Source organism: Primulina eburnea, chromosome 3 (assembly GCF_022965805.1).
Source record: "Primulina eburnea isolate SZY01 chromosome 3, ASM2296580v1, whole genome shotgun sequence".
NCBI classification, from domain to species: domain Eukaryota; kingdom Viridiplantae; phylum Streptophyta; class Magnoliopsida; order Lamiales; family Gesneriaceae; genus Primulina; species Primulina eburnea.
Genome location: NC_133103.1, coordinates 48412393 through 48424864, shown reverse-complemented (window position 1 = coordinate 48424864; position 12472 = coordinate 48412393). Strand labels below are relative to the sequence as shown.

The following is a 12472-nucleotide window of genomic DNA, read 5'->3' as shown; positions in this document are numbered from 1 at the left end:
CAAGTATTAATTTGATGTCATTTTCTATTTACAGGAAATTGGAGCTTAGAGAGGCCAAACCAACAACCACTATCACCTTACTGCATCCGGTGATCATTTCTTCCTCCCTTTCTTGTGATGAAAATATAAACTATTGAGAGTGTTGAAGAAATATAAGACTGCTTTAGGTAGGTTGCGAATTTTGATGGAGGAGTCGTATACTCCTTATGTGGATCATAAGAGGAGGTTGAACCCAACGATGAAAGAAGTTGTAAAAAATGAGGTACTGAAATTGTTAAATGCTTTTGTGATTTATGCTATTTATGACAGTAGTTGGGTATCTCCCGTGCAAGTTGTACCTAAAAAAGGCGGAATAAATGTGGTTAGAAATGAAAATGATGAACTAATATCTACTCATACTGTAATTGGGTGGTGAGTATGTATTGATTATAAAAATTTCAACAATGACACACGTAAAGATCATTTTTCACTATCTTTTATTGATCAAATGCTTGATAAACTTGCTGGTTATTGTCATTATTGTTTTTTAGATGGTTATTCAGGTTATAATCAGATTCTATAGCGCCAGAGGATCATGAGAAGACTATACACGTTCGCTTTTAGGAGAATGCTTTTTGGGCTATGCAATGCTCCTGCTACTTTTCAGAGGTGTATGATGGTCATATTTGCAAACATAGTAGAGTCTTCATGGACGACTTCTCGGTATTCGACTTTTCATTTGATCATTGTTTACATAACATCCATTGTTTTGCAGAGATGTCAAGAAAAGAACCTAGTTCTTAATTGAGAGAAATGCCACTTTATGGTTCATGGGGGTATTGTTCTTGGACATAAAGTGTCTTCTAGGGGATTATAGGTAGACCGGGCTAAAGTGGTTGCAAGCGAAAAACTTTCTCCACCAAAGAGCTTTTTAGGACATGCGAGGTTTTATCATAGATTTATTAAAGATTTCTCTAAGATCACTAAACCTCTGTGTAGTTTGCTTGAAAAAGAGTCTACTTTTAATTTCGATGATGATTGTTTGCAGGCATTTGAGAAGATCAAGAAGGCTTTGGTGACTGCGCTGATTATGATAGTGCATGACTAGAAGGAGCCCTTTGAGCTAATGTGTTATGCGAGTGATTATGCAGTGAGCGCTGTGTTGGGCCAAAGAAGGGAAAAAATGTTTAGGATAATCTACTACGCAAGCTGCACAATGGATGTCGCGCAACAAAATTACACTACGACTGAGAAGGAGATGCTTGCAGTAGTGTTTGCTTTCGACTAATTCAGGCCCTATTTGATCGGCACAAAGGTAGTTTTTACTGACCACGCAGCTATTCGCTACCTATTCGCCAAGAAGGACGTAAAATCATGCTTGATAAGGTGGATTTTGCTACTACAAGAATTTGACTTCGAGGTCAAAGATAAGAAAGGAAGTGAGAATCAAGTGGCAGGCCACTTGTCGAGACTTGAGCTGGTGGAGAAGAAAGAAGAGGGAGCTATGCGTGAAACGTTTTCGGATGAGCAACTCTTTGAGGTAAACTCTTTACTTCCTTGGTTTGCTAATATTGTGAATTTTTTGTCTTGTGGTATCCTCTCTCCAGATTTGAGCCATCATCAGAAAATAAGTTCTTCCATGATATCAATTTTTTTTTTGGGATGATCCTTTCATGTATAAGAGATGTGCTGACCAAGTTAATAGTAGATGTGAAATCATGTGATATTGCAGTCTAAGGTATTGCATTCTGGTTTTTATTGGCCTAAATTGTTTAAAGATAGCTATATCCTAGTGAAATCATGTGATAAATGTCAAAGGTTACGAAACATATCTAGGCGTCACGAATTACCACTGACAAATATAATAGAAGTGGAACTTTTTGACCCCCTTCTTTTGGTAATATTACATTTTGCTAGCCGTGGATTATGTCTCGAAATGGGTGGAAACAATTGCCACCAATACTAATGATGCTCGTGTTGTATTTTTGTAATAATTCAACTCACTTTTGGCTAAATACAGTGTGAAGTATAAAGTGGCACTAGCATTACCGGCTGACGCTGTAATGTCTCCTAAAGGTTAAACATGAAGGTTATCACGTGAAGATTCGGGGGCGGATGGCTGTTTTTGATAGCAAAACAATCAATTATTTGTACTCGATGTCTGATTACTACCTAGATGAGTACACGTTATTCATGTGAGAGGCTTATCCCGACGAGACAATCATAACCACACTTTGTGAGCCGGCAAGGTTTGGAAACTCAACAATCAATGAGCTCCGGTCACATTCCCTGCGACATCTATGAAGAAAGAGGCGTACAACCAGTTCCACTTTGTAGCCTCGCGGTTGATGCCATCTGGGCATGTATCTGAAGTGACAAAGACGAAGGCAGCATTGGTTTATTGTATCATCACCGGCAGGACAGTGGACGCATGCCGAGTGAATTATGACTTCGATTTTCCAGGCTGCTCGCGGCACATCCACTGTTAGCATGCCCCATTCGTCGACGATCACTGACCTCTGCCATGTAGCGGGGATTACTTGGGATGATAGTGAGGCACTGCTGTGGACGAAAGATGATATCTCATTGGTTGAGCACCTCCTGAGGGATAAGAGAAGTAGACATATTACTAGTGGTTCGGGAGAAGCTTCAGGGAGTAGAGCACACTCACAGTCCGCCCCACAGCCATCACACACACGACATGCGGAGACCGGCAGTGGAGAGACCAGCCGCCACCGTCTCGATGAATTGAGAGCGCATGATGAGGAGACAGTGGCGAATCACACGCGAGCACATGGAGTACGTGCACGATTTTAATTGAGTTCTTGCACAGCGTTTCCCTGCGACTAGTCCATTCGATGAGCCATTCCCACCACCGCCAACATTTTCACACAGACCTATTGAGGATGACATTGAGTATGATGATGATGAAGAGGAGGTTGAGCTATCAGGCGACTGTTTTTCTTGGTTTATTATTGTCCATTGGGGACAATGCACGTACTTAAGTTGGAGTCGTTAATTCTGCTTTTGAGTTTCAGTTGCTTTTGAGTTCAGTTGTTAATTCGTTTTTAAGAATTGCATGATTAGTTATTCCCTGCACGGTTGAGTCTAGTTTGGTTTTAAAAAAAAAATTATTGCATGATAGAGTCGTTAGAAAGAGTCATGGATATGTCATGGTATAGCCGATGATTAAAATGAAATCGTGGTTCTAATGCATATATGTATTCATGCTAACTTTGGAGTCACAGATTTTTTGCCCTGCCATGTTTGCTGATGTGAGAGCCCATTTCCCAAAGCCCAAACACTTTCCCCAAGCCCGGCCCATTTTGATTAAATAAATAAATTAAAAAAAAAAAAGAAATGTGAAATTTCGTTTCTCTCTCCCCGACCGTGTGTAAAAAAATTGAAACAATTTTCTTCCGCCTTTGACCGCCCGTAACTCCACCGTCGGTCACCGATTTTCTAAAATAAGCATAGTTTCGGAATCCTCTCGATGAAAGCTATCCATTGATAGCACTAAAATCGTGATTTCCGAAAACCGCGCGAAAAACGCCGCTGCTTTCACCGCTAAATTCGCCGTCTTTTGCCGCTCAAAACTAAAAAGTGATTGAGGGGTTTTGTTTCTTATGTCATAAGCTTTCTTTTGATACTACTTTTGCAAATTTTCGAGAACCCTCTATTTTCAGCGTAATTCCGGTCATCTTCTCCGGCGAGTTTGCCGCATGTTGTCGGTTAGCTTTGGTTGAGGCTCGGTTTCAGCCACTGTTGTTCGGATTACAAGCTATCTCGGTGCGAATTGTTACCTACGTGAAGTTAATTCAATTTCGACTCAAATAATGTATCATTAGTGATTAATTATTGGGTTATTGTTGTAGGTTCCGGAATTGTGCGAGTTGGAGGTATAATCTGGTAAACTTAGAATTTATCGCAGTCGCTTAAATATTAGTTTAGCGTCATTTAAAGCTAAAAAGAATATTTTGCGACGATAAAATTGAAATAATTGATTTTAGGCATTTTAGTCGAATATTGGAATTTTAGGAATTTAAAATGCCTAAATAGTTGAAATTGGATTTTAGTGAATTTAAATGGTTCTGGAATTTTTATATGATAATAAGACCATTTAAATTAATATTCAGGTGATTTAGGACTTTCTTGAGGATTTAAGATATTTCGTGGTAAATTTAAGTCAGTTGAGGTACGCATGAACTATTTTATTATGACGTCTATAGCGATGTAGAATGACGTTGAGTATTTTTAATGAGTTATGGCGTGTTTTATGTGCTTCTGTGAATACATGATTGCATTCATGCATTTATTCGAGTTGATCTTATTAGTGCATAGCATTTCGAGCCTTGACTCCGTTGATTGCTATTATTATTGATCTATCGAGTTGCTGCGTCATCGATGGAGTGGGTGGGTAGGATTAGCACTCCTGATGATTTGCATGAGGGCTGAGCGGGTCGCTTCCGTACCCTCGATGCTACGTGCATGGATGAGCGGCGGCATGATATTACGTTGTTGCAGTCCTGGCACGGGTGGCCACTGTTCTTGTTGCTGATGCGTTTCATTTGGACTCCGCTTGGTATCAATTATTTTGTTGTTACCGACACGCATTGGCATTTTACTTGATTTTATTCCATGTCAGTTATATTTGTCGTAATATTACTGGTTCGTCGTACATTTATCGGGGAGATGCCCCGTGTAGCTGTACTGTTATTTTTACGATGTTTTGAATTGATAGTTGTGTGATCGAGCCTTGTCGGCTCTGCATGTGTTTAGTCCTGGTCAGTGCGGCTATAGGTTGTGAATTGATGTTGTGACTTTATTTCGAGTATATAAATATTATTTGTGATGTTTTGAGTTTTTTTGGGATGTCTTATTTACGAATAGGTCATGTCGAAATTTCTGTAGGCCCAAATGGAAAATTTTAACCGCTTTCGCTGTTTACATTAATAAATCCTGGTTGTTTTGGTCATTAAATATTAATCAGGAGCACGGGCCCCAACAGCTGGTATCAGAGCGTAACTGAGATATGTTCGAATTAGAGTCTAGGGCACTTGAGTCTAGACAAAAATAACATGATTGTGCATGTGTTTGAGTATTTGCTCTTTTTTGAATTATTTGGTGTGATTTTCTTGAATTTACTTGCGTTAGAACGACTAGCTGATTAGGCATGGTATGTAGTTTAGAAATTGCCTATAACTTTCTTTTACATGTTATTTGCCTGTGGATTTAATCCTCGTGTCTTGTAGAATGGCACCTGGAGGAAGAGATAGAAAAAGAAAAGAAATAGCGCAAGAATCTGAGGCGCAAAATGTTCGAGGACTTGCAGATATCATTAGAGGTAGACGTGGTCGACCTCGAGGACAAATCGCTCAAAATGTTGAAGAAGAAGTGAACCAAGAACCTCCTCGACCTGAAATACCTGGAGCTAGACATGTAGTGATTGAGCAAGAAGTGGAACAGTTGAGACAGAAAGTTGGAGGAATGCAGTTAATATTTTCTCAGTTCCAAGAATTACGTCCTCCAAAATTCTTTGGCAACGAGAGCGGAGAAAAAGCAGCAAGCTGGCTGAAAAGTATAAATCATCTATTTAATTTGTTGGAGTATTCCCAAGATATCAGATTGAAGCTTGCTATCTACCAACTGAAAGACCGAGCACAACTCTGGTGGGAAGCCACAGAGGAAGCAATGAAGGACTCTGGTGAGCTTATTACTTGGGATGCTTTTCGTGCTCACTTTACCCAAGAATATGCACCACCATCATATTATGCTGCTAAAGAAGAAGAGTTCAATCAGTTGGTGCAGGGAAACAAATAAGTGGTGGAATATGCTTCACAGTTTTCTGCTCTTTTGCCCTATGTTCCACATGTTGCTAGGAATGATCAGGCTAAACTATCACGTTTTCTGCACGGGTTGCAGCGGACTGTCCATACGTTGGTAATGACTGGATCGCCTAATACGTATATTCAAGCAATGGAAAAGGCGAAGAAAATTGAAGCAAGTTTGCTTAGAGGAGACCCACAGCCAGGTCCATCTGTTTCTCAGGGATCTGGGAGTAGTATGTCAATGCCAGTGGATTTGCCGTCATATCAGCCTATACAGTCATACGAACAACCCAAACAGCAGAGGTACAAGGCAAAAGGAAAGCAATTCAAGAAGAAGTCTCAATCCAGCTCCTCCAGTTCAGGCAGTGCACGAGGGGGAGGTTCTGTTGGGTCGTCTAGCACTGTGCATTGTGACCGATGTGGTGGTCGACATTTTATTTCCCAATGTGTAAGAGTTCAGGGGACTTGTCATATTTGTGGTCAAGTTGGACATTACGCCTGAGTATGTCCTAATGCAGGGAGACAGCAATTTCAGCCACAACAATCTGGACAGATTCCCCGAGGACCAGCTTTCAGGTCATATGCTCCTGCACAGTCATTTCAGCAGTCCGGTTATCCACCACCTATAGGTCCTCCTCAGCAACAATTTACAGTGCAACATCAGGCTCGAGTACATACTTTGACTCAGGACCAGGCCCAGGATGCACCAGGAGGAGTGATTGCAGGTATTTGTTATGTTTTTGACTATCCTGCACGCATATTGATAGACACAGGAGCATCTCATTCATTTTTATCTGCTGTATTTGTTGATGAGCATGAGATTGCTACTATTCCTTTGTTGGATACTGTGTCAGTTGCTACTCCTGCCGGTGTATATTTGATGTCCCGTGAGATAGTTTTGAACTGTGTGATTAGATTTGAGGGTAATATTATGATAACAAATCTAATCAAATTAACCATGACTGATTTTGACTGTATTCTGGGTATGGATGTGTTGACGAATTATCGAGCTAATGTGGATTGTTTCCATGGAGTTGTCAGATTTAGACCGTATTATGGTAGCAATTGGAATTTTTATGGTTATGATTCATTGTTTCGAATTCCATTAGTATCTGCAATGGAAATGTTCAGGTTATTGTCAATCGGCAATGAAGGATTTTTTTATCTATGCTCTTGATGCAACACGGGAAGAACGATTGAAAGTTTCAGACATTCCCGTTGTCAAGGATTTTCCAGATGTATTTCTGATGAGATTCCAGGTTTTCCACCTCAAAGGGAAATAGATCTTAGCATTGAATTAATGCCAGGGACAAATCCTATTTCTAAAGCACCATATCGTTTAGCTCCAACAGAGTTGAAAGAACTCAAAGAATAGCTTCAAGATTTACTGGAAAAAGGCTATATCAAACCCAGTATGTCACCTTGGGAAGCTCCAGTATTGTTTGTAAAGAAGAAAGACGGAACGATGAGAATGTGCGTCGATTATCGGCAGTTGAACCGGGCTACTGTGAAGAATAAGTATCCTCTGCCGCGTATTGACGACTTGTTTGATCAGTTGCAGGGTACTTCTGTGTATTCCAAGATTGATCTTCGTTCCGGATACCATCAGCTTAGAGTCCGAGAGGAAGATGTTCCTAAGACAGCATTTCGGACACGATTTGGGCATTTTGAATTCTTAGTTGTGCCTTTCGGTTTGACTAATGCACCCGCAGTGTTTATGGATTTAATGAACCGTGTATTCCGGGAATTCATAGATAAATTTGTTATCGTTTTCATTGATGACATATTGATTTATTCCAAGTCACAGAAAGAGCACAAGGAACATTTGAAATTAGTTCTCCAAACACTCAGAGAAGCGCAATTGTATGCTAAATTTTCGAATTGTGAGTTCTGGATGGACAAAGTTTTATTTTTAGGTCATGTTATATCTGCACAAGGAGTATCTGTTGATCCTATTAAAGTTGAAGCTGTTATCAACTGGCCTAAACCAACCAATGTGTCTGAGATTCGAAGCTTTTTGGGATTAGCTGGGTACTATAGGCGTTTCATTGAAGGATTTTCTAGAATAGCTAGGTCTATGACCCAGTTGACACAGAAAGATCGACGTTTTGTGTGGACTGCGGAATGTGAGTCTAGTTTCCGAACTTTGAAAGAAAATTTGACCACATCTCCAGTATTAGCTTTGCCTTCAGGCTCAGGTGGATTTGTTATCTGTACATATGCTTCTCTAAATGGACTGGGTTGTGTTTTGATGCAAAATGGGCGAATGATTGCGTATGCATCTCGTCAGTTGAAGTCACATGAGACTCGATATCCAGTTCATGATTTGGAGTTAGTTGCCATTGTTGTTTGCATTGAAGATATGGCGTCATTATCTGTACGGAGAACAATTTGTGATTTATTCTGATCACAAGGGTCTGAAGTATCTTTTCACACGGTCCAACTTGAATATGAGACAGCGTCGATGGTTGGAATTGCTTAAAGATTTTGATTGTGAGATTCAGTACAGCCAGGGCGAATGAATCAAGTTGCAGATGCTCAGAGCAGAAAAGTTCAGCCTAAAATGTTGACATCTTTGACTATTTCAAAGGTTCATGAGCATTTGGGAACTTCGGGATGGACTTATCAGTCTAAGGACGACTACTTTATAGTTTCATCTATTCAAATTGAACAACAGATTGTTTCTAAAATCAAAGCAGCACAGAGAACTGATCCACATGTTCATAGATTGAAAGAATTGACTCAGACAGGTCAATCAGCTAAGTTCAGTGTTGCTTTAGATGGATGTCTGCGTTATAATGGTAGACTTGTGGTTCCGAATTTGATAGATTTGAAAGAATTTATACTTCGTGAAGCACATTGTATTCGGCACAGTGTTCATCCTGGAATCAGAAAGATGTATCATATTTTGAAATCTCATTACTGGTGGGAAGGTATGAAGAAAGAGATTTCTGATTTTGTGGCTAGATGTTTGACGTGCCAACAGGTTAAGCTGAAAGAATGAAACCTGGTGGTATGTTACATTGTCTGGAAGTGCCACAGAGCACATTGCTATGGATTTTGTGACACACCTACCTCGTTCTAATCGTGGTTGTGATGCGATTTGGGTGATTGTAGATAGATTATCCAAATCAGCTCATTTTATTCCTTATAATCGTACTTGTACTTATAAGAAAATGACAAAAATGTACATTGATCATGTAGTGAGATTGCATGGTGTGCCTGTAACCATAGTATCAGATCGTGATCCCAGGTTTACTTCAAAGTTTTGGGGTAGTTTGTAATCAGCTTTGGGTTCAAAGTTGGCGATGAGTACTGCATATCACCCACAGACAGATCGTCAGTCTGAGAGGCCCATTCAGACACTCGAGGACATGTTGCGAGCAGTCGTGATGGATTTTAGTGGTGGTTGGCCGGAATCATTGTCACTTGTTGAATTCTCATACAATAACAGTTTTCAAGCAACCATCGGGATGGCACCATTTGAGGCCTTGTATGGTAGAAAGTGTAGATCCCCGATATGCTGGGAAGATGTAGGGGAACGACAGTTATCTATGCCAGAATTTATACAAGAAATGAAAGACAAGGTTGAAATGATCAGGAAAAGAATGAAAGCAGCTCAAGATCGTCAAGACAGCTATGCTAATAAAAGGCGTAGGCCTTTAGAATTTCAGGTTGGCGATCAGGTTTTCTTGAAAGTATCACCGTTTCATGGTACTATGAGATTTGGGCGCAAAGGGAAGCTAGCTTCGCGTTATATTGGTCCATATGCGATTGTTGAGAGGATTGGCACTTTGGCTTATCGTTTGGACTTGCCTTAGAGTTTGTCTGTGATACATGATGTGTTTCATGTATCTATGTTGCAGAAGTACGAGCCCGATCCTTCTCATGTCTTGAGGACTGATGAGGTGGAGTTGGATAGTTCCCTTAGCTATGTTGAGCATCCAGTGCAAATTCTTGATCATAAAGAAAAGCAACTCAGGAATAAAACGATTCCACTGGTTATGGTGCAATGGAGTAGACATGGGAGAGAAGAAGCTACATGGGAATTAGAGGCTAAGATGTGTCAGGATTGGCCTCATTTGTTTGAAAATGTAATAATTATTCCATGTATTCAGATTTCCCTATGTATTATCGTGGTAAATGTTTATAAACCACTTTTGTATAAATGTTGTGTATGCTAGATTTTTAATAGTAGGGGAGAATGTGAGAACCCATTTCCCAAAGCCCAAACACTTTCTCCAAGCCTAGCCCATTTTGATTAAATAAATAAATTTAAAAAAAATGTGAAATTTCGTTTCTCTCTCCCCGACCGTCTGTAAAAAAATTGAAACAATTTTCTTCGCCTTTGACCGCCGTAACTCCACCATCGGTCACCGATTTTCAAAAATAAGCATAGTTTCGGTATCCTCTCCATGAGAGCTATCCATTGATAGCACTCTTGCTAGATAAAATCGTGATTTCCGAAAACCCGGTGAAAAACGCCGCTGCTTTCACCGCTAAATTCGCCGTCTTCCGCCGCTCAAAACTAAAAATTGATTGAGGGGTTTTGTTCCTTATGTCATAAGCTTTCTTTTGATACTACTTTTGCAAATTTTCAAGAAACCTCTATTTTCAGCGTAATTCCGATCATTTTCTCCGGCGAGTTTGCCGCCTGTTGCCGGTTAGCTTTGGTTGAGGCTCGGTTTCAGCCACTGTTGTTCGGATTACAAGCTATCTCGGTGCGAATTGTTACCTACGTGAAGTTAATTCAATTTCGACTCAAATAATGTATCATTAGTGATTAATTATTGGGTTATTGTTGTAGGTTCCGGAATTGTGCGAGTTGGAGGTATAATCTGGTAAACCTAGAATTTATCGCAGTCGCTTAAATATTAGTTTAGCGTCATTTAAAGCTAAAAAGAATCATTTAAAGCTAAAAAGAATATTTTGCGACGATAAAATATAAATAATTGATTTTAGGCATTTTAGTCGAATATTGGAATTTTAGGAATTTAAAATGCCTAAATAGTTGAAATTGGATTTTAGTGAATTTAAATGGTTCTGGAATTTTTATATGATAATAAGACCATTTAAATTAATATTCAGGTGAATTAGGACTTTCTTGAGGATTTAAGATATTTTGTGGTAAATTTAAGTCAGTTGAGGTACGCATGAACTATTTTATTATGACGTCTATAGCGATGTGGAATGACGTTGAGTATTTTGTAATGAGTTATGGCGTGTTTTATGTGCTTCTGTGAATACATGATTGCATTCATGCATTTATTCGAGTTGATCTTATTAGTGCATAGCATTTCGAGCCTTGACTCCGTTGATTGCTATTATTACTGATCTATCGAGTTGTTGCGTCATCGATGGAGTGGGTGGGTAGGATTAGCACTCCTGATGACTTGCATGAGGGCTGAGTGGGTCGCTTCCATACCCTCGATGCTACGTTCATGGATGAGCGGCGGCATGATATTACGTTACTGCAGTCCTGGCACGGGTGGCCACTGTTCTTGTTGCTGATGCGTTTCATTTGGACTCCGCTTGGTATCCATTATTTTGTTGTTACCGACACACATTGCATTTCATGGCATTTTACTTGATTTTATTTAATGTCAGTTATATTTGTCGTAATATTACTGGTTCGTCGTACTGGGGCCCGACCCCTCGATTCTTTTTGTGTTGTGGTTGTTTTTGATGCCATAGCAGGTTATCCAGGAGGATTTGACGCGTCTGGTGGAGCGTTAAGTAGTGGTACCCAGTCGTCGAGTCATGGTTGAGAGTTCCCAGATATATATACTATATGGAGTCATACATTTACCAGGGAGATGCCCCGTTTAGCTTTACTGTTATTTTTACGATGTTTTGAATTGATAGTTGTGTGATCGAGCCTTGCCGGCTCTGCATGTGTTTAGTCCTGGGCAGTGCGGCTATACGTTGTGAATTGATGTGACTTTATTTCGAGTATGTAAATATTATTTGTGATGTTTTGAGTTTTTTTGGGATGTCCTATTTACGAATAGGTCATGCCGAAATTTCTGTAGGCCCAAAATGGAAAATTTTAACCGCTTTCGTTGTTTACATTTGTAAGGCCCGAGATTTAATTACTGTAATCAGATGACGATTAAATGGTCAGAATTGTGATTAGTGAATATCACAGGAGCCAAATAAAACGTGAAAGGAGAAGCCGGGCGTTGTTGCATTGTGAGCCAAGATTTCGGGCAGAATATGTGGCGCCCGAGCGCCAAGGCATCACAAGAATTCGGACAGAAAGGCTGGCGCCCGAGCGGTAAAGATTTACCGCTCGAGCGCCAATGGGTAATTACCCGAGCATCCGAACAGAAACTCTCGCGCCCGGGCGGTAAAGATCAACCGCCCGAGCGCGAGACATGCAAAAGGAAAAGGTGCCACTTGCTTCTCTCATGCAACGTGTAGGGATGTATGTATATATATATATATATATATATATATACGAATCCTTCCTTTCCCAGAAGCAAAGAACGAAAAGAGAAATTCAGAAAAGGGTCGAGAAAAGGTTACGAGAAATCCTTACGCCTTTTCTGAGAAATCCGTCCGTCAGATTTTGAATCCGACTTCAGTACTGTGTTCCTAGCAACGACAGCTACAACTGGACGTTAGTTTTGTTACGTTTAGACAAGATTTGAATTTATGATATT

At 40.1% G+C, this 12472-nt stretch overlaps 1 long non-coding RNA gene across 1 annotated transcript; it reads left to right on the top strand.

Annotated features, from left to right (window-relative positions):
- Positions 1-10169: 10169 nt before the first annotated feature.
- On the top strand, positions 10170-11826 carry LOC140828524 (uncharacterized). The gene is made up of 3 exons (XR_012117256.1): positions 10170-10546; positions 10896-11295; positions 11505-11826. It is a non-coding gene; the product is annotated as an uncharacterized lncRNA (long non-coding RNA).
- Positions 11827-12472: the final 646 nt, after the last annotated feature.